Raw genomic sequence first — 25,836 nt, 5'->3', positions numbered from 1 at the left:
GGGAGCTGGCCTCTGTTGTCCATTGTAACTACAGCAATGATTCTGTAATCCCTTTTCTTCATTCACACAGCAAGTTCATTCTAGTCAAGGCTTTCATTACCACTTTCCTAGATTATTACAATAGCCTTTTAATTAGTTTCCAACCTCTCCCCTCACCAATCCATCCTCTAACATTCGCCAAATTTTGGTATTCCTAAAGTACATGTCTTTTCTTGCTCAAAAAATTCCAATGATTCCATGATGCCTTTTAAGATCAAATGGGAACTCTTCTGTTGGACATTTAAGCCCCTTTGTCGGTTATTCTTCCCAAGGTGACTCATATTGATATCTGGAAGTGTGCAGATTCCCTCATGAACAGAAGGTAGTCAACCTTACCTAAGTATTGAACTTTGTGAAAATTGTTGTTCATTTGTGTCTAATTCTTCATGACCCTTTATGGGTTTTCCAGATACTAGAGTGATTTGTCATTTCCTTCCTCAGTGGATTAAGGCAATCAGAAGTTAAGTAACTTGCCTAGGGAGCCATCTATATTCTTCCTTGTGAAAATTAGGATAGTTCATTTAGAAAACAATTATTTCATGATACTGTAAGAAATATAAAAACAATTAAAAAGATTGAGAAAAAGAGGAACAATTATATACTGTCAAAAATGGTTGACCTTAAAAAATGGTTAGGGAGAGAGAATATGAGATTCATCAGACTACCTGAAAATCATGCTTTAGAAAAATTAGTCATATTTCAAGAAGCCATAAATGTAAACTGCCCAACTGTACTAAAATATTGGAAAAAGTAAAAATAGAATATACTGGTCATGACAACTTTCCAAAGCAAACATTGAGAACTTCCTGATCAAAGCAAAATATTGCAATCAGCCAAAAAGAAAGCATTTAGTTATAGAGAAATCCCAATCCCAATCACACAAGACTTGGCAGCTACCATTGTAAAAGAAAAGAAAAATCTTAAATTATCACATACCATATGGTGATAAAAGTTAGAAACAAGAATTATAATGCAAAACTGAGTTTAATGTTTTTGTGGAAAAATTCAACCTTTAATGGAATGGAATACTTTTAATTATCCATGGTCTAAAGAACAGAGTTGAATAGAAACTTTTGAATACAAATAGGAGAAAACTAGAAATGTAAATACACTTGAAGATTTCAAAAGGGCTATCGATTGATGAAGTGCTTATAGTCTGATGGGGTAGGGAAAAGAAACAAGTGTTTTTTTAGAACTCTGATGTCTTCAAGACAGAAGGCCTTATGATAGTTTAATTCTGTTTCTGTTAGTCTTTGTTTTTAAAGAGGACCAGTAACATCATGATGGATGATGTTGACTTGCTCCTGAATTAAATTTAAGTGAAGCAGAATTGCAAAAAGTTGTCAGCCTTATTTTCTTCCAGAACCATCTAGTGACAAGACAAAAGTTTGGACTAGTGATGGCCTGCCTAGGATGCTGTGGATGCCCTTGGCATCTTAAATGTTTGACCAAGCTCTAAGTGTTCCATAGTGCCTGCTTTCACTGCTTTTATGGCTATTGAAACAAATTGTTCTCATGTGCTGCTCATTGCTCAGAGAGATGCCTTCACATTCTTGTATTAGATGTCTCCTTAAGTTACTGATGGGTTTGAATTCTGTGATCTGCTGAGATGGTCTTACTAGGTTGGGCTGCTGTGTATGCTACAGTTTCTTGGAACCATAGGCAAGAATTGGGTGACAGATTCTAAAAGTGCATGAGTGCTCCTGAAAAGGGCTCAGCCAGCCCTCACACCAGTTACTAGGCCTCCCTACATATCCTGTACCCATGATGGCAAGCCTATGGCATACACGCCAGAGATGGCACACAGAGACTTCTTTGTGGGCATGTGCAGGCCCCAGCTGGGAGCCTGGCCCTGCCCCGAATGCAGAGGGTGGGCCATTCAAGCCTCTCTCCACCTTCCAGATGGAACTGGGCTGTGGCTTCATGGCTGGGAGTCTGGACCCACCCCAAAACACAGTGGGTAGGTCACTAGTCTCCTTTCAACATCTTGGCAGAGCGTGGCCCTGGCTTGGCTATCCAGCAGCCTGGCCATCTCCAAATGTGGGGGGGGGGCACTGCATGCAATGAGGGGCAGGGCATGGCATAGGGTCCCTAAAAAGTTTTCAAAGGTTTTCCGTCACTGCCCTATACATTATAGTTCTGTTTTTATTAGAGTCCAAAAAGAAGAAAGGAATAAAGAAGGAATTAGAGGAGAGAACTTATCTCACATAGTAATGGTAGAATGTGAAGAATATATAGACATGAAAGAAGGGATGGTAGAATAGATATTATACGTACCTAATTTTTATCTGAACTACGGAAACAGGTATAGGATTCTCTCTTTGTCTCTCTATCTCTCTGTCTCTTTTACTCTCTTTCTCTGTCTCTGTTTGTCTGTCTATCTCTCCCCTACTCCTCCGCCCCTCCTCATCTCTTTTCTTTCTCTTCTCTCTATTCCCCTCTCACTCCCCTTGAACTTAACTAGAAAAAGGGAAGGGATGTGTGTGCTTAAGAGAGAATGAACTTTGGTAAGTCCTAAGTATCAGAAAATCAAGAATCATTGGATAGAAAATCAAGTGAAGACTAAAATAACAAAAATTGTCATCATGATTATGGAATGAGAATAAAGGCAGTCTAGTGAAAACATCTCTTATAGATCAGTAATGTTAAGCATATTTTTCTTTGTAGAGAATGGGGATAGATGGCAAAGGAGGAAAAAGTAAAAAAATGAAATAGAATGGAAGAAAACCCATAGTTAACAATAATAACTGTGAACATGAACTGGATCACATTTTACAATAATCAGGAACTTAGCAGAAAGCATTATCCAATATTATGTTGTTTATATGAAACATTCTTGAAACAGAAATGATTGAAAATTCAATGAATATCTATCAAAGTTTTAGCAATAATAGCAATATCAGTAAGACAGAAAAATTAATGGAATAAACGTCGGCAAGGAAAAAATAGAACTCACCTTTTGCAAATGATGTAATATTCTTTTGGAGAACTCTACAGATTCAACTAAAATTTAAATGTAATGTGCTCACTTTATCAGAGCATATACTAAAACTGGAAATATAGAGAGATTAGCATGATCTCTTCACAAAGATGACATACAGATTGCTGAAGCATTTCATAAGTTTTTTTTTTTAATTTTTTTATTTTAAACCCTTAACTTCTGTGTATTGACTTATAGGTGGAAGAGTGGTAAGGGTAGGCAATGGGGTTCAAGTGACTTGCCCAGGGTCACACAGCTGGGAAGTGTCTGAGGCTGGATTTGAACCTAGGACCTCCCATCTCTAGGCCTGGCTCTCAATCCACTGAGTTACCCAGCTGCCCTGCATTTCATAAGTTTTTAGTATTCAATAAAAGGTTTAAAAAATTTAAAGATGTTCTGAAACAATAACTTTAGCAATAACCCAAATAAATCATTAGTATATGTATATGACTTCCTTATTTCTATCAAAGATACTAACTACTACGGTTTTTCCCTTAGGTAAGATGCATTTCTTTTATTCCCAAGGCCATTTAGTTTATTGAGACAGAGCTCTTGCTGTCTTTTCTTTAAAAAAAAATTATTCCAAATGTTTACAAAACAAGCACTTACCTATACAAAGACAAAGAAGATAGTACACAAATGAAATTACAAATCTTTTATATGTTTAACTTACTTTCCTTCATATTAACATCATAAATCCTGTCCACAAGTATCCCAGCCCCTCCGTCCCCTCATCATAAAGGATATTAGGGAGGCCAACATTCACATAATTTTAATTTTTCATGTTTTACCTTTCGGTGATTTCTATCATTCACAGTTTATTCTTCCAGCATTACTTTTGTGGCTGTTCTCCTGGCTCTACTCATTTCACTGTTCATTATCTAATATAGTTCTTTCAATGTTATTTTTAAAATCAATCTCTTCATTGTTTCTTATGGCACAATACCATTCCATTATAATCATATACCACAATTTGCTAAACAGACTTAGCAATGGTCATTGCTGGATATAAAGGTATATACAGTTTTAGAATTCTCTGGGTATAATTGCAAATTGCTCTCCAAAAGGATTGGATCAGTTCAAAGTGCCACCAGCAGTGCATTAGTGTTTCTATTTTTCCACATGCCCTTCAGTATTTGTCACTCCCTCTTATCATTTTAGCCAGTCTGGTGGGTGTTAGGTGAGCCCTGAGATATGTTTTGGTTTGCATTTCTTTAATCAGTAGTGATTTAGAGCATTTTCTCATATACCTATATATGTCTTTGGTTTCTTCATCTGGAAATTGTTTATGTCTTTTGCCCCTTTATTAATTGGGGGATGACTCTTATTCGTATAAATTTTACTATGTATTTTAGATAGAAGACTCATACTTGTATTATGTTGCTCATTGTTGTAAGAGAGTACTAACAAAAACATACAAAAACTAAATAGAAAAAATAGTCTGCTTTGATCTGCATTCTGACTCCAACAGTTATTTCTCAGTAGGTAGATAGCATTCTTTGTTATAAGTCTTTCAGAATTGTCTTGGGTCATTGTATTGCTAGTACTTTCACAGCTGATCATTGTACAATATTGTTGTTACAGTGTACAGTGTTCTCTTGATTCTGCTTATTTCAGCTTATGTAGGTCTTTCCAGCTTTTTCTGTAATCATCTAGCTAGCTCATTGTTTTTTATCAACATCATGTACTACAATTTGTTCAGCCATTCCCCAATTGTTTGTTTTTATTAGTATTCTCTTACAACAATGACCAACCAATATGAAATTATATTTTGCATTATAATACAATATAAGTCTTTTCATGTGTAAAGACATTTGTTCTCTCATCATCCTTGAGGTAGGTGCTATTATTATCTCCATTTTATAGATAAGGAAACTGAAGCTAAGATAAAAGAAAGAAGCCATTGGAGAATTACCAAAAACAAAACAAAAATAAAACACAAACATATATGCGCACACACACGCACACACACACACACACACACACAAAGAAAATTTTTATATATAAATACTTATTTGATGGTGTTCTGAATTCGTAAAACTAAATTTAAAGGAAATTTAAAAAACTCTTTACAATCTGACTCTATCTTATTTTTCCTGGTTGATTGATTATTACATGCCTGTCACTATTTTAGCCAAACTGACCATTTTGGATCTCATATAGAATATTTAGTATTCCTCTACCATGCTTTTGCATAAGATAGTCCTCCACTCCTAAATATTTTCCTTCCTCACTTCGGTATCAGAGAACCCAAACCCTTTTCAGAACTCAGTTTATCTTTTCCATGAAGTGTTTCTTTATCTTACCAGTTATTACTGTTTGCTCTGAAGTTACTTTGATTTAATTTTACATTTTTTTTTTTTGGTATTTACTTATATATTTTATCCCTTTTCTACTCAAAACTGAATGAATGTAAACTTCTTTAGGGCAGGGACTTTTTAGTTCTTTTATAGACAGTTCTTAGCTATACTTTTAGCCTAATGAATAGTAAAGAATAAATGCTTGTAGAATTTTCATGCTAATCACTAGACATTTATTTATACCTACTATGTGCCAGACAATGTTAAGTGCTGAGGATACAAATGCAAAAAAGAAAGACAATCCTTTTCCCCCCCAAGTAGTTTAAGGTCTAACCTGGGAAGACACACAAAACAGAAGCTAAAGAGGAAAGAGGAAGAAGTATTTTGCTTAATGGGGCATGATGAAGAAGAACCAAGTGTAGCCTGGAGGGAAATGGAAGAGATGGATGGCCCAGGTACATTCTTTAATTGAAGATTCTTGGGGGAGCCCTTTGCTCCACTCTCTAAGGAGAACATTATTCATGTTGAACATTGAAAGAATTGTATGAACTATAGGAATGGGTTGTAAATAAATCTGTTTCATTTTTAAATATAATTGGTATAAATTCTGCACTAGTAAAGTGAAAGCCAATCATTGCAATAGATCCTTTGTTTTATAATCAATATTGGACCTCACTATTAAGAGACTCATCAAGAATATCATGCTATCTTTTTTAATGGTTTTGGGAATCTAAAACACATCAAACTATAGACTGGGAGATAGGGGAGACCTTAGTAGTCCTCTTATCCAACCCTCTCCTTTTACAAACAAAGTAATTGCCCCAGGGCTGTGTTGGTGAAGGTGTGGCACATGGTGGCCTGGGGGCCTGCTCTCTTCCCCCTCTCCACCATGCTTGAGGACATTTTTTGCATGCCCTGTCCTTCTGTCCAGCTGTCCAATTAAGCATTTCCCCTCTCTGCTGTCTGGTGCAATGCAGAGGGCTCACATGCAGCTTGAAGTTGCAGTTTGGGCAGACTATCTTTAAAAGGTTTGCCAATGCTGCCCTAGGGTTAAGTGACTTGATCAGATTCATATAAGTAACAAGAATGAGATAGGGAAAAGGTGTTTGAATCTTTATGCTTACCATTCCTAAGCTTTTTCCTGGTTACACTTCTTTTCTGTCTCTATATCCCTTCTTTCAGTTATGGTTATAGGTGCCAGGGTTCAGTGATCATGTTTATATAGAAGACTCTTATATTATCATAACTAGCCCCATTCTCTCTCCTGATATATCCCTAATTCTATATCACTAGCTGTCTGCTGGACACATATGGCATAGATTTTTTTTTTTTTTTTTTTTTTGCCATATGGACCTCCATTCCCCACAAATGACTTCTAACTAGACTACCATTTTGGAAGTATGGCCCTACCTGGTTGTCCTTCATTCCCTTTATGGCTTCCTTTCTGACTATCCCATGTTGGACTTTAATACCATATCTACAGCCAGTACTTCCCATCCCCTCCCTCCTTTTCTGATCCTTTTTGTGTATGGTATTCTTTAGAATGTAACTCCTTGAGGGCAGCAGCTGTCTTTCTGTATGCTTATATTTTGACTCCCTAAATCCTATAACTTTTTTTTTTTTTAACCCTTGTACTTCGGTGTATTGTCTCATAGGTGGAAGATTGGTAAGGGTGGGCAATGGGGGTCAAGTGACTTGCCCAGGGTCACACAGCTGGGAAGTGGCTGAGGCTGGGTTTGAACCTAGGACCTCCTGTCTCTAGGCCTGACTCTCACTCCACTGAGCTACCCAGCTGCCCCTATCCTATAACTCTTGATGAATGCTCTTGCCTTGCTTTGCATCATCTCACCTTGTTCCTTACCTATATCTTTTCAAATGGGTCTTTCTTATTTTTGCATTTAATGTTTTTAAGAAATATTATTTTTTATAATGAGTGACTAGTCTTATTTTCACATTTACTGACTTTCCATCTCCAAAGCAGATTTCCATTTTTCTATTCATTTCAAATAAAAAAAAGTAATTTACTATAAGAAAATCTAAACAAACTTGATTCTATTGGGAAATGATGAGAAATGTAAAAAATATTTTAAATAAAGATAAAACATGGCACGGGCTACATTCTCATTAGAACTCTTCACAATGAAGAAGAGTTATAAGCAAAACAAATTCATCTTAGTTTATATCCCGGATTTTTAAATTTATCTAACTCCAACTGACTCTATTAAAAGGTTTTTTTTTTTTTTTTTTAAATCTACAAGGTGATCCAAGGGCACAGACCACTATTTTCTTTCATTAATAATGGAATTTCATTTATTTCCAAAATATAGTCCTATCTTGATTTGGTCCTAGTTTTCTGCTATCATTACTCTCTTAATTTGATGAATTTCAGGAGTATTTACAATGTATAAGCATTTTTTGTATGGATTAAGAAACAAACCCAATATTAATTAAACTTAAGATTTATTACTTATCAAGTTTACATATAGTATTATTATCTGTACTCTTGCCCTTATTTTCATTCTAAAAAAGGAGTGTGAGGTAGAAACAGTAGAAATAATTTCAATCATAGGTTATTTTCAACCTTTTTTTTTTTTTAAATAACCCAGTACTGTATATTAGTTCCAAGGCAAAAGAGGGAGAACGGCTAGGTAGGAAATGTGGGGTTAAGTGACTTGCCTAGGGTAATACTGCTAGGAAATGTCTGAGAACACAAATCTGATCTCTGGATATAGCTCTCAATCTGCTGAGTCACCCAGTAGTAATTGGTGTTGTATTTTGTTGAAGACTTTTTCTGCATCTATTGAGATAATTATGTTAATTATAGAAATCTCCTTTCTATGTAGACATATAAACATTTTTACCTTAATGAGTTCCTTAAATTTTCTCTTTCTTATTTATCTTTTGGGGCTTCTCTTGTGTCTCACATTTGGCCTTCAAATTTTTTAGTTAAGTCTGGCTTATTCCTCAGGAATGCTTGGAAATCTTCTATCTTACTGAATGACCAGCCTTATTTATTTTAGGACTTCCGAGATTCAGATCAAATGAGACAATTTGTGTAAAATATAATACAAATGTCAGTTACTATTATTACTCATTTACAAATGACTGCAAATTATCAATAGTTAACAAAATTAAATAGAGTTATTTTCTTAACTTTTTCCGTAATTTTATAATATGTAAAATTACTATTTATAGAGAAAATTACATTAGGAATGAAGTGGTGTGACTGCATGCATATGTTGGGCTTCTGTGATGTTGATAGGGAGAAGGAAGTGACATTTAAGATACTATTTAGATTTTTTGGCATATAATTGGGAATTTAATATATGAGGCATAAGCCCTTTAGTTCCAAGGGAACTTAAGGACAGGTACTTGCTATATCCCCAAACTAATATTATTAACATTCCACAAAGTTTTCAAATTATGAATCCTATATTGCTAGACTAAAGAGAATTTGAAAACAAATCAAGACAATTAGTAAATGGCAGTTGTGGTCTAAGGAATGCCAGCTAGCTTTTTATTTCACATGCATTGGTCACTTGTGAACTACTATTGCTTTTAATAATTGTCTTTTATTTCCCCTGAAAATGAAGCTTCTGTTGACATATATAAAAGGACTCAAAAAATTATGAATGTGGAGGGTGAAGAAATAATAGAAATGATACTAGTTGGCATTCATATAGCACTTTCAGGTTTGCAACATACTTTATGTCATCTGCTTTTCCTCATTTTACAGTAGAGGAAACTGAGGTTGTTTGATCTCCCCAGAGTCACATATCTAGTAAAAGCCTGAGACAGGTTTTTAACTCAGATCTTACTGATTCCAAATCCAGTGTTGTATTTGTTGAATCATTGAGCTGTGTAAATATTTTTCTTCATTTTCTTATCAAAATAAGGCTTTATAGGAAACAAATATAAATATGGTATTTCAAGTCATATTTGTAATTTTTATAATGGAATGTGCCAGTGTTTTAATGATAGGATATAATAGTTTTAGAATTAGCAATGAGAGGTACAGTGGATAAAGCATTGGACCTAGGTTCAGGAAGATCAGACCTCAAATCTGGCTTCAGACACTTATTAGCCATATGGTTTTGGACAAGCCATTTCACCTTCATCTGCCTCAGTTTCCTCATCTATACTATGAGGATGATAATGGTATCCACTTCTCAGGCTTGTTGTGAGGATCAGGTTAGCTAATAATTGTAAAACACTTAGCAGAGTGCCTGACTGATAGTATGTGATTAATAAGCATTAATTATTAGTATTAACTGATTATGAAAGATGTGAAATAGAAAAAAATAAATCACTATTGTGACATTATATACGATGAGTGAACTATAACAGTTACAATTGTGCTCTTACAGTATATTTGGGACAGTAAACAAGAGATGAATTTTTCCCCCCTCTTACATTTTCATTCATGTTTTGACATGTTTGTGAACAGAAAAATCCATCATCAAATTTCTATCTTCTTGATTTTTAGCCCAAACTTGTGACATATATTCTTCATAATTATTTCTTTAGTGTGGCATGTTTTCAAAATTTCATTGCAAAAGACTAGGAAATAAAAACTTCCTTTCTAGAGATTAATTGGTGCAAACATAATCTTGCATGCATAATATATTCAAAGCCTGTATTCAAAGAGAAGTTATAATTTGTGTTGGATTGCTGAAGGGACCACACAAATTTTATGTGGTTCTCTCATGGCTGTGTGAGACACTGTTGATCCTTTTTTCCTTCTTTTAGACTTATTATTTCTACGTGCAGGAGGTAAAAACCCTCAGTTTACCATGCTTCATTTATTTAAAATTTTCTTAAGTGGGCTTGACTTGCAATACCATATACTACTAATTTATATTGTATTGTTCTTGTAACTTAAGTCTGCTTGACACAAAGTTTTGAATACTGAGAAGCTTAGTTTCCAAGATGGAATAAAGGTCTTTTTATTTAATTTTTACCACATCAGGCAGATTTGAAGGGAACAATGCCAATTTTCCCTTGACTTAAAGAAGATAACCTTTCCTGGACTTTGAAAATAAGGCAACTTAGAATGGATATACATAGTAAGGCTTCAATGAAGGCAAGGAAGAAACAGACTGTGGCAGAAAGAATGAAGTTGCCATAGAGTTTTATTTTATTTTTGATAATGAGAGAGCAGCATCCATGATCTATATTGTTTGTTTTTTGTTTTTTTTTGGATGAGTTCTTTTTTATATAGAATATTTTTCCATGGTTACATGATTCATAATTCTCTCCCCCTTCCCCCTTCCTGCTCCTCTTCCAGAGCTGACCAGCTAGGTTATACATGTTTCATTATTCAAAACCTATTTCCATGTTATTCATATTTGCAGTAGTGACCTTTTAATGACAAAACCCTAATCGTATCCCCATCCAACTATGTGATCGATCCTGTGTTTTTCTTCTCCGTTTCTGTTCCCACAGTCCTTTCTCTGGATGTGGATATTGTTCTTTCTCATAAGTTCCTCTGGATTGTCCTTGGTCACTGCATAGCTGCTAGTAGAAAAGTCCATTACATTTAATTGTGCCATAGTGTATCCATCTCTGTGTACAATGTTCTCCTGGTTCTACTTCTTTCACTCTGCATCAATTCCTGGAGGTCTTTCCAGTTCACAAGAATTCCACCAGTTCATTATTCTTTGCAGCACAAAAATTCCATCACCATCAGATACCACAATTTGTTCAGCCATTCCCCAATTGATGGATGCCCCCTCATTTTCCAATTGTTGGCCACCACAAAGAGCATGGCTATAAATATTTTTGTACAAGTCTTTTTCCTTATTATCTTTTTGAGTACAACCCCACCAGTGATTTGGCTGGGTCAAAGGGTAGGCATTCATTTAAAACCCTTTGTGCATAATTTGAAATTGCCCTCCAGAATGGTTGGACCAATTCACAACTCCACCAGCAGTTTATTAGTGTCCTAATTTTGTCACATCCCCTCCAACATTTATCACCTTCCTTTGCTGCCATATTGGGCAATCTGATAGGTGTGAGGTGGTACCTCAGAGTTGTTTTTAATTGCATTTCTCTAATCAGGAGGCATTTAGAACACTTTTTCATGTGCTTATTGATAGTTTTGATTTCATCATGAGAAAACTACCTATTCATGTCCCTTGACCATTTGTTGATTGGGGAATGGCTTGATTTTTTGTAAATTTGAGTTAGTTCCTTATATATTTGAGAACTTAAACCTTTGTCAGAGAGTTTTGTTATAAAAATGTTCTCCCAGTTTGTTGTTTTCATTCTCATTTTGGTTGCATTGTTTTTGTTTATACAAAACCTTTATAATTTGATATAATCAAAGTAATTCATTTTACATTTTGTAATGTTTTTTATCTCTTTCTTGGTCTTTTTTTCCCACAGATATGATAGGTATACTATTCTATGTTCACCTAATTTATTTATGATTTCAATCTTTATATTTAAGTCATTTATTCATTTTGAATTTTCTTGATAGATGTTGATCTAAACCTAATTTCTGCTATACTGTTTTCCAATTTTCCCAGCAGTTTTTGCCAGATAGCAAGTTCTTGTCCCAAAAGCTGGGATCTTTGGGTTTATCAAACACTAGTTTACTAAGTTCATTTACCCCTAATATATTCTATTGGTCCACCCTTCTGTCTCTTAGCCAGTACCATATTGTTTTAATGACTACTGCTTTATAGTACAGTTTAAGATCTGGTACTACTAGGCACCATCCCACACATTTTTTTCATTGTTTCCCTTGTTATTCTTGATCTCTTTTTCTTCCAGATAAACTTTGTTATCATTTTTTCTAATTCTATAAAAAAGCTTTTTGAGAATTTGATAGGTATGAAAAAGTAGATTAATTTGGCTAAGATTGTCATTTTTATTATGTTAGCTTGTCCTATCCATGATCAATTAATGTTTTTCTAGTTATTTAGTTTTAATTGTGTGAAAAGTATGTTGTAGTTTTGTTCATATAATTCCTGTGTGTGTTTTGGTAAGTAAATTCCTAAATATTTTATATTGTCTAGAGTGATTTTTAAATAGAGTTTCTCTTTCTAACTCCTGCTGCTGAATTTTGTTGGAAATATATAGAAATGGGAAACAGTAGAGGGAGCCAAGATGGAGGAGTAACTAGAGTTGCAGGTCCATTTCACCACGAAAATCCTTTCTGACCAAGAGTAAAATATTGCTGCAAAACAAATACAGGAGTGAAGGAATCAACTGAGACAGAAGGAAACAAATTTCAAAAAAGAAAACCCCAAAAGTTAGACAGAGATCATCTGGGGAACTGCGGTGAGAGGGAAGCATACATACCAGGAGTCATAGCAGTAAGTGAAGAGCAAGCCAAGAGTAAACCACATCCCCCAGCGCATCTACTCTTACAGGTTCAAAAATTAAGTCCAAGCTAAGTCAGACCCTGAGATCCTGCTGTGCAGTTAGTGGTCCAAGTCAACTAACACCCCTTGAAATTGAAAACCTGTGGAGAAGTCCAGAGTCCCAGCCCAAGGAAATTTGGGCTGAAGGGGGTGGATCTACATGGCCCGAAGTGAAGCCAGGATTCTCAGTCTGGGATTGGGGTGAGGACATAATCCACAGTCTAGGGTGAGGTTATAATTCTCAGGGGAAGTCTTCCTGGGATCTTTTTGCCCCAAATGAAGGATGGGGCTCCAGGACAGGACAATCAAGGGGGTGCCTGATTGAATCAAGAATACCTTGAGAACAGCCATGTGGAGGTGCCTAAGCCTGGGGCTAGAATCTGATCAGCACATGATCTGATAAGGTTCTGACTGAGATCAAAAGCTTACTCCCAAGCCTGAGGAAAGTCTTTAAACTATTAGCATCTCAAAGGTCAATTGAATCATCAAGGGGAGGGGACTCTCAGAGTTCTCAGCATTCAGACCACCTGGTAAACTAGTAACAACCCAGAAAATAAGCTGAAAATAACATCAAGGAAAAACTGAAGTTTTAAGATGGTACCCCAACTCCCCAGATAGCAGAGCCTACCTATAATTAGATAGGAAAAATGAGTAAATAATCAAAAAAGCACCTACATCTAAAGTCTTTTTATGGAGAGAAAGAGCAAGGTACGGACACAGAAAGGTACAATGAAATCAAAGGAAACACATCCAAAGTCCAAAAGAAAAATATGGATTGGACACAGATTCTAGAAGAGCTAAAAAAACTTCAAAAACCAATTATTAGAGATAGAGGAAAAATGGGGAAGAGAAATGAACGTGATATAAGAAGAAAAGAGCCAATTGAAAAAGGCAAGCCAAAAACTGACAGGGGAAAACCAGGCCTTAAAAATCGGAATTGACCATCTACAAACTAATGATTTTATGAGAAATCAATAAACAAGAAAGCAGAATAAAAGGAAAAAACAAGAAAGCATCAAATATCTTATTGAAAAAACAAGTGACCTAGAAAACAGGTCTAAAAGAGACTGGATTACCTGAAAGCCATGATGAAGAAAAAACCTTGGATATCATATTACAATAAATAATCAAAGACAACTTCCCAGTGATCCTTGAACAAAAAAATAAAATTGAAATTAAAAGAATTCACAATTTGCCTCCAGAAAGAAATCCTCAATTGACAACTTCCAGGAATAAAATAGCCAAATTCAAGAGTCACCAAGCCAAGGAAAAAATATCTTAAGAAACCAGAAAGAAACCATTCAGATACTATGGAGCTACAATCAGGATCAATCAGGACCTAGAGACTTCTACATTAAAGGATTGGAAGGCATGGAATATGATATTCAGAAATATAAAAGATTTGGGTTTATAACCCAGAGTCACTTATCCAGCAAAACTGAGTATATACTCTTTTAGGGGAAACAATGGTCATTCAGTAAGATAGAAGATTTCCAAGCATTCCTGAGGAATAAGCCAGACTTAACTAAAAAATTTGAAGGCCAAATGTGGGACACAAGAGAAGCCCCAAAAGATAAATAAGAAAGAGAAAATTTAAGGAACTCATTAAGGTAAAAATGTTTATATGTCTACATAGAAAGGAGATTTCTATTATTCTCAAAAATTACTCTCAGTAGAGAAGATAGAAGGAATTTACTCAGAAATATGGGGGAAAAGTAAACTAATTTTTTATGATATGATGTCTATGTAAATGTGATGATATGGAACAATAAGTGTGATATATGTATGCATATGAATTACATGTAAAAAATCAATCAAGGGCTGAAAGAGAGGGTTGCACTGAGAGAAAAGGGAAGGGAGACATAGAATGGGGTAAATTATATAACATAAAGAGGTGAGAAAAATCAATACAGACAGGGGAAGAATAAGGGTGATGATGGACAATGCTTAAATGTTACTGTCTTTGTAACTGGCTCAGAGAGGGAAAAATGAGTACACTCAGTGGGGCATAGAATTCTATCTTACCCTATAGAGGAGTATAAGGAGAACAACACAAGAGAAGTTGGAGGTAATGGAAAGGAGGGGCAACTGGAAGGAGTGACAAAAAAGCAAAATACCAGTGAGAAGGAATAGAGCAGGATCTAAAGGGTATAATAAGATGGAGGATAATACACAGTTAATAATATAATGCTTTATGTAAATGGGATGAACTCACCCATTAAACGGAAGCAGATAGCAGAGTGGATTAAAAACCAGAATCCTACTATATGTTGTTTACAAGAAACACATTTGAGGCAGGGTGGCACACAGATTCAAGGCAAAAGGCTGAAGCAGAATATATTATGCATCATCTAAAGTAAAAAAAGCAGGAGTAGCAATCATGATACCAGACAAAGCCAAAGTATAAATTGATCTGATTAAAAGTGACAAGGAAGGAAATTACATTTTGTTAAAAGGTACTATAAACAGTGAAGCAATGTCATTACTAAACATCTATGTACCAAATGGTATAGCATCTAGATTTCTAAAGGAAAAATTGAAGGAGCTCAAGGAGGAAATGGATAGTAAGACCATACTAGTGGGGTATCTTAACCTTTCCCTCTCAGAACTAGATAAATTGAACCAAAAAATAAATAAGAAAGAAGTAAAGGAAGTAAATGAAGTGTTAGAAAAATTAGAGTTAGTAGATATCTGGAGAAAACTGAACAGGGATAAAAAGGAATATACCTTTCATCAGTAAATGGCACATATACAATGATTGACCATGTACTAGGGCATAGAAATTTTATAAACAAATGCAGAAAAACAGAAGAAATAAATGCCACTTTTTCAGATCATAATGCTATAAAATTATAATTAACAAAGGTCCACAGAAAGGCAAATTTAAAGTTAATTGAAAATTAATCTAATTCTTCAATATAGATGGGTCAAAGAAGAAATCTTAGAAACAATTACAGACTTCATCAAAGAGAATGACAATGAGGAGGCATCATATCAAAACCTATGGTATAGAGCCAAAGCAGTACTCAGGGGGAAATTTTTATCACTTAGTGCCTATACCAACAAAATAGAGAGGGGGAAGATCATTGAATTAGGGTTGCAACTGAAAAAATTGGAAAAAGAACAAATTAAAAATCCCCAGATAAAAACTAAATTGGAAATTCTAAAAATTAAAGGAGAAATTAATCAAATTGAAAGTAAAAAAAACAAACTATTGAACTAATAAAGAAGAGTAGGAGCTGGTACTTTGAAAAAACAAATAAAATAGATAAAGCAGTCAATCTAAAAAAAAAAGAAGGAAATCAAATTAATGGTATCAAAGGTGAAAGGGGCAATCTCACCTGTAATGAAGAGGAAATTAAGGCAACTAGTAAGAATTACTTTGCTCAATTATATGGGATTATATGACAATCCAGGTGAAATGGATGAATATTTACAAAACTATAAATTGCTCAGATTTACAAAAGAAGAAATAGAATTCTTAAATAATCCCATCTCAGAAAAAGAAATTGAACAAGCCATCAAGGAACTTCCTTAAAAAAAAATCCCCAGGGCCACAAGTGAATCCTATCAAACATTTAAAGAACAACTAATCCCAATATTATACACACTCTGACAAAATAAGCAAAGAAGGAGGTCTACCAAATTCCTTTCATGGCACAAATATGGCACTGATCCCAAAGTGAGGCAGACCAAAAACAGAGAAAGAAAACTACAGACCAATCTCCTTAATGAACATAGATGCAAAAATCTTAAGTAAAATACTAGCAAAAGGGAAGTCTTCATAAGGATTATTCACTATGAACAGGTGAGATTTATATCCGGAATGCAAGGCTGGTTTAACATTAGGAAAACCATGCACATATTTAACCATGTCAGTCAAACCAACAGAAACCACATGATTATCTCAATAGATGCAGAAAAAACCTTTGACTTACTATACTACCCAAATCATACTTATATTCAGGAAGAGAGAAAAAGAGATAGGGAACATTTTTTCAGAATACCTACTATGTGGGGGGCAATTGGATGGCTCTGTGGATTGAGAGCCAGACCTAGAGATGGGAGGTCCTAGGTTCAAATCTGGTCTTATACACTTCCCAGCTATCTGACCCTGGGCAAGTCTCTTGACTCTCATTTCCTAGCCCTTACCGCTCTTCTATCTTAGAACCATTAGACAGTAGTGATTTTTAAGATGGAAGGTAAGGGTTTAAAAAACAAACAAACACGTACTTTGTGCTAAGCACTATGCTAAATATTACATCATTTGATCAATCTTTTATCCTTTTTTACCTTGTAAAGATCCCTACCAATCAATCAGAAATATTTAGTGATAGTTTACTTGTTTATAAGCTCAATTGTTGGAAATTTTTCAGAGACCCAGTTTTATAGTGTCAGTTTTTTTTGATGTCTGAAATGGAAGATACTCTTGCTTGTCAACCTCCCAGTGTGATTTAGAAGGAAATTTATTAACTAGCTCTTTCAGATATCTGACTTTTTTGCTGTTAGGGAAACAAAAGCAACAATGTCTCCAGCTAGCTTATTCTTGTCCATGATGTATCCTTTCCATAGCTTTTCAGTCTTCTTGTAGGGTGAGGATGGGAGTTGTCTTCTGCTAATAGGTCTTTTATACTTTTGTAATTGCAATCCTTAGTGTGAATTTCTTAAATGTTTTCAGTATTCTTTCAAGTTTTAATTTCAATGGATAGAGGGGAGATAACTGTTTTACTAAAATGTGGGAATCAGGGCCTGGGTATAATGTTCTGTGGTAATACTTGGAAAATCTAAGAGAGTTTCAGTGTTAGTTGATTTAATTTTGCAGAATAATGAGTTTCTGAACATCATGAATTAAAACAGGTCTGTAGGATGGGAAAGGATGAGTTCAATTCCATAGTTGCTCTCTTGAAACAGAAAGTCTGGAAGGAGCTTCCAGTTGCCTATTACCAAAAAAATATTGTTTAAAAAAATAACCCAGTGGCATATTTTCTTTCTTTCTTTCTTTTTTTTTAAGTTAAGAAATTAAGTTTAATGTTGCTATTTCTTCCATTTTATGATACTAGTAGTAGAATACTGCTAACAATTTTAAACTATTTTGATTAATTATAATTATTCATTCATTGTTGATGCTGGGAGAAACAGTACAATGATAGGTTGATTCTCTTTGGGGTCCTTTTTTCTCTCTCTCCTTCTCTATATCTTTATTCCTTACTCCTTTCAGGCTACTGAATAGTTAAGAGATTTAATTCAAATTTAATTCCAGTCCAATCCATTAGGAAATTTTTAGGTACTTACTCTATGCAATGCACTGTGTATACAAAGAAAGTGTGGACAACATTCTTGCTTTTAAATGGGCTTACTTTCTCTTGGGAGTATTTGTGTGAATAAGCACATAAAACAGGTAAGTTTGTATATTCACTTCAACAAATACTAAGTGACATACATGTTCAGAGTCATGCTAGATATTAGGGACACAAAAACAAAAACAAATAAGGTAGACAAAACTTGATCTCAAGTAGTTCACCTTCTCTTTGGGGATGATGCACTGATAATAGTATTTGTATAGAAATAAGTAAATGTAAACTGTAGACCAGTTCATCTTATACATCCTCAGTATGTGAGTCAGATGCCCCAAAGGTGGTTAAATAGAAGAGCATAAATTTCCCAAAGTTTCAGAACCTGCAGTTTGTTTTGTCTTTGATTTAACTCTGAAATCTAGTGTGTTTCACTTCCTTTGGACATGATCATTCTTATCATTGATATAATCTATTAATTTTCTCCCCTTTTTGCCATGCCTTTGGAGGTGCAGACAGACAGAGCAGGGAAGGTCAGAGGAAGCATTTTTCTTGGTGGTACTTAGAATCCTATCATAGTCAATTTGATGTAGTAGCACTTGTCTAAAGTTCTGGCTACTGGAGAGGCTGAAGCTTGTGGATCACTTGAGCTTGGGAATTTTGAGTTATGGTAAGGTTAAAATCTTAGGTCCATAGTGAGCCTTCTGGGACCTAAGGCCTATGTGTCTGCTAAAGAGGTGGGAACTGGCCAAACTTGGAAAAAGAGCTCCTCACAGCTTTTCCAGTGATCTGTAGTGGGATTAGGTTGGTGACTGGCTGCTACACTTTTAGCCTGAGCAGTCTTTTTCTTCCCTTAATACCCTCCCTGCCAAAAAGTATATCACAGTCTTATTCAGTTTTTTCTACCAGATGTTTTGAACATTTTCTACCTTTAAGTTAAATGAGGGGGCAGTATGGTATAGTGGGTAGAGAGCCAGACACAGAGCAGTAAGACCTGATGTGAGGGCCTATCTCTGATGTATACTTGTTCTATGACCATGAGTATGTCAGTTAATCTCTTACTACCCACCAAACAACTCTGATTTTAATAGTTGTAGGACACAATTATAGGGGTTGGAGGAGAGTACTGAATTTGGAGTCAGAGAACCTATGTTTGAATTCAAGGTATATGATTTACCATCTTTGTGACTCTGGACAAGTTACTTCACTTCCCTTAACCTCAGGTTCCTCATCTGTAAAATAAGGTTAGTAGGTGATCTCAGAGAGTCCTTCAAACTTTAAATTTTTGACTTATTCCCAATCCTGCTTTCAATTTTTTCCCAATGCATCCTCTGCTCAGCTACTATAATAATATTTCCAAGTCACAGGTTTGATAGTAGCAGTCCCATGTCCAAGCTTTTAAAGTGATTCCACTGTACCACCTAATTTTCCAAGAGTATCTCTTGATTATAATAATTGGTATTTGAAAGTAAGGAAAGGCTTTTTCCTTTTTTTGCTAGTATCTCGGGCATGGAGAGACACAAAATTATTAACTATAATATTAATTTACTTTCTTTTAGTAATCTCCTATGTTCCTTCTCCTCACTCCATCCTTTGTTCATTATTTACTGGGTTTCGAATCATTATTTTTACTCTATTTCTTCTTATCTCCCCACCCCATACCCTACTTCCTACCCTTTTCCAGCCTAGTTCGATATTTTCTGTACCCTTGAAAATTTATTGTTAAATTTAAGGGAAAAATAAGTAGCATTTAGGAATGGACATAGAAAGATTAGGAAAACAAGCCTACGCTCATTTGCCTATACCTATCCATTGGAACATGAGATTATAGATCTAGAGTTGGAGTTACTTTAAAAGTCATCTAAATCAATTCCCCCATTTTTAAAGATGAGGAAACTGAGGATCAAGAAATAGTTTGCCTGTCATTATCTAGGCAAGAATCCAAAGCCATATTTTGTGGTATCCCAGGTATATTCTAATCTTGAAAGTATTGTTAATGTATTAATATTATAACCTATGTGCTCACATACCAGACTCATGGTCATATTATTTCTTGATCATTGTATTTAATTGGTACTCTATTAATTCTGACCACTCTCCAAATCTGCAGTCTAAAGATAGGAGAATTCCTAGGCAGGGTATTAACTGCCACAGGGTCCTAGCTCCTACTTTGACAGACTAGATTCCTTACCAAGTCACATGTTTGATTAACATCCTCCTCTTTGATCTTGTGGTTGTCAATTGAGCCAATGTCAAATCATGTGCCATGTCATATATTCATTATCTAACTCTCATTCTCCATTCCTTGATTCTCCAATAAAACATTGGGGACACGTGTAGTGCTCTCTTTCGCTTTCGTTCTCTTTCTCTCTCTCTCTCTCTCTTTCCCTTCCCCCCCCCCCCCCTCTCTCTCTCTTTCTCTCTTTCTCCCGCTATCACTGGAGCCCATGTTGTTGAACCCTTTGTCTCTGAGTCTTTCTTTCTTTATTGGGTTCCCTCTCTTTCTCTCTATTCCCTTCACCCATTTTCTTTCTTTTTTTAATCTTTGAAATTTTTATTTAATTAATACATTTAGGTTATTTTCCCTTGGTTACAAGATTCATATTCTTTCACTCCTCTCCCCCCATCCCCTTCTCATAGCTGACTCGCAATTCCATTGGGTTTTACATGTGCCATTGTTAAAATCTGTTTCCATACTATTTGCACTAGGGTAATCATTTGGAGTCAATATCCCCAATCATTTCCCCATCAACCCATGTGATAAAGCAATTGTTTTTCTTCTATGTTTCCACTCCCAGATTTCTTCCTCTGAATGTGAATAGCGTTCCTTATCATAAGCCCCTCCAAGTCTTCCTGGATCATTGCATTGCTGCTGGTAGAGATGTTCCTTGCATTGGATTGTACCACAGTGTATCAGCCTTTGTGTATATGGTTTTCCTGGTTCTGCTCCTTTAACTCTGCATCAGTTCCTGTAGGTCTTTCCAGTTCACATGGAATTCCTCCAGTTCATTATTCCTTTGAGCACAATAATATTCCATCACCAACAGATACCACAATTTGTTCAGCCATTCCCCAATTGAAGGGCATCCCCTCATTTTCCAATTTTTTGTCACCACAAAGAGTATAGCTATAAATATTTTTGTACAAGTCTTTTTCCCTATGATCTCTTTGCGGTATAAACCCAGCATGGTTTGTACTGGTATGGCTGGGTCAAAAGGTAGACAGTCTTTTAAAGCCCTTTGGGCATAGTTCCAAATTGCAATCCAGAATGGTTGAATCAATTCACAATTCCACCAGCAATGCATTAAAGTCTCAGTTTCGCCATATTCCCTCCAACATTCATTACTTTTCTTTGCTGTCATTTTAGCCACTCTGCTAGGTGCGGGGTGGTACCTCAGAGTTGTTTTGATTTGCATTTCTCTAATTACAAGAGATTTAGAACATTTTTTCATGTGCTTGTTAGTAGTTTTGATTTCTTTATCTGAAAATTGCCTATTTATGTCCCCTTACCCATTTATCAATTGAGGAATGGCTTGATTTTTTGTACAAATGATTAACTCCTTATATATTTGAGTAATTAGACTTGCCAGAGTTTTTCGTGATAAAGATTTTTTTTTACCAATTTGTTGTTTCCCTTCTAATTTTGATTGGATTGCTTTTGTTTGTACAGAAACCTTTTAATTTGATGTAATCAAAATTATTAATTTTATGTTTTGTAATTTTTTTCTCATTCTTGTTTGGTTTTAAAATCATTCCTTGCCCAAATATAAGACAAGTATATTATTCTGTGTTCACCTAATTTATTTATAGTTTCCTTCTTTATATTCAAGTCCTTCACCCATTCTGAATTTCTCTTGGTGAAGATGTTGAATCAATTCACAATTCCAGAACCAGTCTCTCCCATACTGTTTTCATATTTTCCCAGCAGTTTTTGTCAAATAGTGGATTTTTGTCCCAAAATTTGGGCTCTTTAGTTGGGTTCATCATACACTGTTTTGCTTAGATCAGTTACTCCAAGTCTATTCCACTGATATTCCCTCCTGTCTCTTAGCCAGTACCATATTGTTTTGATGACCACTGCTTTATAATTTAGTTTAATTTCTGGTACTGCTAGGCCACCTTCCTTCATGGTTTTTTTCTTTATTTCCCTTGATATTCTTGATCTTTTGTTCTTCAAATGAACTTTGTTATAGTTTTTTCTAATTCAACAAATATTTTTTTTGGTAGTTTAATAGCTATGGCACTAAATAAATAGATTAATTTGGGTAAGATGGTTATTTTTATTATGTTAGCTCATCCTACCCATGAGCAGTTAATGTTTTTCCAATTGTTTAGATCTAGTTTTAATTGTGTGGAAAGTGTTTTGTAGTTGTGTTTGTATAATTCCTGTGTATGTCTTGGCAGATAGATTCCTAAGTATTTTATTTTATCTAGAGTGATTTTAAATTGCATTTCTTTTTCTAACTCTTGCTGCTGAGTTGTGTTGGAAATATATAGAAATGCTGATGACTTATATGTGTTTATTTTGTATCCTGCTACTTTGCTAAAGTTGTTGATTATTTCCACTAGCTTTGTAGCTTATTCTCTGGGATTCTTTAAGTAGACCATCACATCATCTGCAAAGAGTGATAGCTTGGTCTCCTCATTGCCTATTTTGATACCTTCAATTTATTTTTCTTCTCTAATTGCTATTGCTAGTGTTTCTAGTACAATGTTAAATATTAGAGGTGATAATGGGCATCCTTGTTTCACTCCTGATTTTATTGGGAAGGCTTCTAATTTATCACCATTGCATATGATGCTTGCTGATGGTTTTAGATATATACTGTTTATTATTTTTAGGAAAGGCCCTTCTATTCCTATACTTTCTAGTATTTTCAGTAGTAATTGGTGGTGTATTTTGTTGAAGACTTTTTCTGCATCTATTGAGATAATTATGTTATTTTTGTTGGTTTACTTGTTGATATGCTCAATTACGTGAATGGTTTTCCTAATATTGAGCCATCCTTGCATTCCTAGTATAAATCCCACTTGATCATAATGAATAACCTACGTGATCACTTGCTGGACTCTTTTGCTAGTATTCTATTTAAGAGTTTTGCATCTATGTTCATTAAGGAGATTGGTCTGTAGTTTTCTTTCTCTGTTTTTGAACTACCTGGCTTTGGGATCAGTATCTGTGTCATAAAAGGAATTTGGTAGATCTCCGTCTTTTCTTATTGTGTCAAATAGTTTGTATAGTATTGGGATTAGTTGTTCTTTGAATGTTTGATAGAATTCACTTGTGAATCCGTCTGGTCCTGGGGATTTTTTCTTAGGGCGTTCTTTGATGGCTTGTTCAATTTCTTTTTCAGATATGGGATTAAGTATTATATTTCTTCTGCTGTTAATCTAAGCAATTTATATTTTTGTAAATATTCTTCCATATCACCTAGATTGCCATATAATTGGGCAAAATAATTTTTAATGATTGCTTTAATTTCTTCTTCATTAGAGGTAAGGTCTCCCTTTTCATATTTGATACTGTTAATTTGGTTTTCTTGTTTCCTTTTTTTTTATTAGATTGACCAGTTCTTTGTCAATTTTGTTTGTTTTTTTCAAAGTAACAGCTTCTAGTCTTATTTATCAATTCAATAGTTCTTTTGCTTTCAATTTTATGAATTTCTTCTTTAATTTTTAGGATCTCAAATTTTTAATTTGTTTTTTTTTTTAATTTTTAATTTGTTTGCTTTCTAGTTTTTAAGTTGCATGTCCAATTCATTGAACTCTGCCCTCCCTAGTTTGTTAATATTTGCACTCAAGGATAAAAATTTTCCCCTGAGTATTGCTTTGGCTGCATCCCACAGATTTTGGTAGGATGTCTGATCATTGTCATTCTCTTCAATGAAATTATTAATTGTTTCTATGATTTGTCCTTTAACTGATTGGTTTTGGAGAATCATATTATTTAATTTCCAATTAATTTTTGATTTGCCTATCCATGTACCCTTACTAATTATTATTTTTATTGCATTATGATCTGAATAGGTTGCATTTTTATTTCTGCTCTTTTGTATTTTTCTATGCCATAGTACATGGTTAATCTATGTGAATGTACAATGTGCTGTTGAAAAGAAGGTGTGTTCCTTTTTGTCCCTATTTATTTTTCTCCACATATCTGTTATTTCTAATTTTTCTAAGATTTCATTCACATTTTTTACCTCTTTCTTATTTATTTTTTGTTTTGATTTATCTAGATGTGATAGAGGAAGGTTTAAGTCTCCTACTAGTATAGTTCTATTATCTATTTCCTCCTTGAGCTCTGCTAGTTTCTCCTTTAGAAATCTGAATGCTATACCATTTGGTGCATACATACTGATTATTGATATTTCCTCATTGTCTATATTGACTTTTTTCCAGATGTAATTATCTTCCCTATCTCTTTTAATCATATCTATTTTTACTTTGGGTTTTTCAGATATCATAATTGTAACTCCTGCCTTCTTTTTCTCAATTGAAGCCCAATAGATTTTGCTCCAACCTTTTACTTTTTTACCCTATGTGTGTCTATCTGTCTCATGTGTGTTTCTTGTAGATAACATATGGTAGGATTTTGGTCTTTAATCCACTCTGCTGTTCACTCCTGTTTTGTGGGTGAGCTCATCCCATTCACATTCAGAGTTATGATTGTCATCTGTGTATTCCACAACATTTTGAATTATTCTCCTTGTTCTGCCCTTTCTTCTTTCACTATTTCCTTTAAAACCAGTGGTTTGCTTTTAATCAGATCCCCCCTATCCTCACCCTCAGTTTGCTTCCCCTTCCTCCCTCTCCCTTTATGTACCCCTCTTATTCTTTTTTAGAGTCTTAAATTCCCTCCCCCTCTGTTTCCCTCCCTTTTTGAACTGCTTGCCCCACTACCCCCTCTTGGTTTTTCCCTTCTTACTGTCCCTGAAGGGTAAGATAGAATCTGATAGCCCAATGGATCTAACTGCTCTTCCTTCTTAGACTTGATTCCATTGAGAGTAAGGTTTAAGTATTACCTATTAACACTCTCTTCCTCTCCTTCTTATAATAGTATTCATCTCCTCCCTTTCCCATGTTCCTATTTGTGTGGTATAGATTATCCTCTTTTTCTCATTTCATCAAGTTTCTGTTGTTGCCATCTTGTATTCCCCCTCCCCTTTTCTTTTTTTGCATATCGTCTTAGACCATTTAGTACCACAACCTCTCCCTATGAATAATTCTTCTAATTAATATAATAATGAATACAATTTTTGAGAGTTAAACATGCCATTTTTCCATATAGGCATACAAGTAATTTGATCTTATTGAAGCCCTCAAAGAAGCAAATTAAAAGAAATTTATTTCTTTCCCCTCTTTTTTATTTTCTTTTTCATGTTTCTCTCAATTTTTGTGGTTGGATTTCAAACTTTCCACTGAGTTCCTGTGTTTTCTTTACAAATATTTGGAAATCTTCTATTTTGTTGAATGCTCATACTTTCCCCTGAAAGTATATAGTCAGTTTGATGGGTAGGTGATCCTTGGCTGTAGACCCAATTCTCTTGCTTTACTGAATGTGATATTCCAAGCCTTGAGGTCTTTTAGTATTGAGGCTGCCAGATCCTGTGTAATCCTGATTGATGCTCCTTGATATCTGAATTGTCTCTTTCTGGCTTCTTGTAGAACTTTCTTGTTAGCCTGGAAGCTTTTCAATTTGGCAGTTATATTTGGGGGGTTGTCTTTTGAGGATTTAATGTAGAGGGTGATCTATGGATTCTTTCGATGGCTATTTTGCTCTTGTTTAAGAACATCAGGGCAGTTTTCTTGGACAGTTTCTTGTATTATGATATTCTGTTGATTTCTGGGTTTTCTGG

The 25,836-nt window shown here is 34.9% G+C and overlaps 1 protein-coding gene and 1 non-coding gene across 2 annotated transcripts in view; both read left to right on the top strand.

Annotated features, from left to right (window-relative positions):
• Window positions 1-25,836, top strand: part of SUPT3H (SPT3 homolog, SAGA and STAGA complex component) — a 633,656-nt gene that overhangs the window by 66,839 nt on the left and 540,981 nt on the right. The gene's annotated exons all lie outside the window — the stretch shown is intronic.
• Window positions 3,063-3,164, top strand: LOC123248164. The gene has a single exon (XR_006506245.1). It is a non-coding gene; the product is annotated as a U6 spliceosomal RNA (small nuclear RNA).

Source organism: Gracilinanus agilis, chromosome 4, assembly GCF_016433145.1.
Source record: "Gracilinanus agilis isolate LMUSP501 chromosome 4, AgileGrace, whole genome shotgun sequence".
Taxonomy (NCBI): domain Eukaryota; kingdom Metazoa; phylum Chordata; class Mammalia; order Didelphimorphia; family Didelphidae; genus Gracilinanus; species Gracilinanus agilis.
The sequence above is the reverse complement of the archived record's forward strand: the minus strand, read 5'-3'. Positions and strand labels throughout refer to the sequence as shown.